The sequence below is a fragment of the Tetrao urogallus genome (assembly GCF_951394365.1).
Source record: "Tetrao urogallus genome assembly, chromosome: 2".
Lineage (NCBI taxonomy): Eukaryota > Metazoa > Chordata > Aves > Galliformes > Phasianidae > Tetrao > Tetrao urogallus.
In genome coordinates this window covers 28,564,702-28,565,594 of record NC_136814.1, presented here as the reverse complement: position 1 = coordinate 28,565,594, position 893 = coordinate 28,564,702, and positions in this window count along the sequence as shown.

Below are 893 nucleotides of genomic sequence, written 5' to 3'. Positions count from 1 at the left end.
CAAACCTAAACAAGCAAAAACAGTATTCATTTATGCCATGTGAAGCTCCTGATAAGAGCATCTTTGCTGATCATGTTGAAAGCACTTAAGTTTGTTTTTTGATTAAAGCAGCTCTTGACTCTTCTTCCTTTTCCAACAAACATGAAAAAGAAGAAAATGCATCTAAATGAACTGTTGCATTTAGATGATATCTAATCTACATAATACTTATCGAAGGATGATCCTGCATAAGCTTTGGAATAGAAAAAAAAATAACTGCCTACTATCTTCTCTAATATTAGTGGACCTCTGATGTAGAAATTTCCCTAACAAAACTAAACATTTGATTTCTATTAGGCACCTCTACAATCTCTGCCTCATTGCTATTCATGTACAAATGATCAGATAGCAAAAATATATTACCACCTTTGGCAAGAACAAACACATAGTGATGAAGATCATCTGTAGTCACTGCCAGCTTGTTTAAAAGAATATTTTTCCACTGAGCCTTTTGGCAACATACAATTTGCTTTGTGTATTAAATTATGCTTCCTTTTCTAGTTGTGGTATTTGCAAAATACCATATATACATTTGGAGGCTACATTAACTTTGTTTGCAAAGAAAAAGACAGTGGGCAGTGCTGGGTGCAGATACCAAAGTTTACCTCATATTGAGATGGGAATGTAGGTATTATCTCTGAAAAAAAATCTACTTTTGGTTGGTCAAGAGTCTTCTTGGTAATACTACAAATGAGATATTTTGCTGCTATTTTCAATTCAGAATAGAAGCATTTCACACTCAACAAGCAGGTTTACATCCCAGCGTGAACATCAGCGCAGCTCCATTCCCACATTTCTAAGCAGTGATCTCTGGTGTATTGGAATGTGAGAGACACCAAAGGTATGTTTCTCCT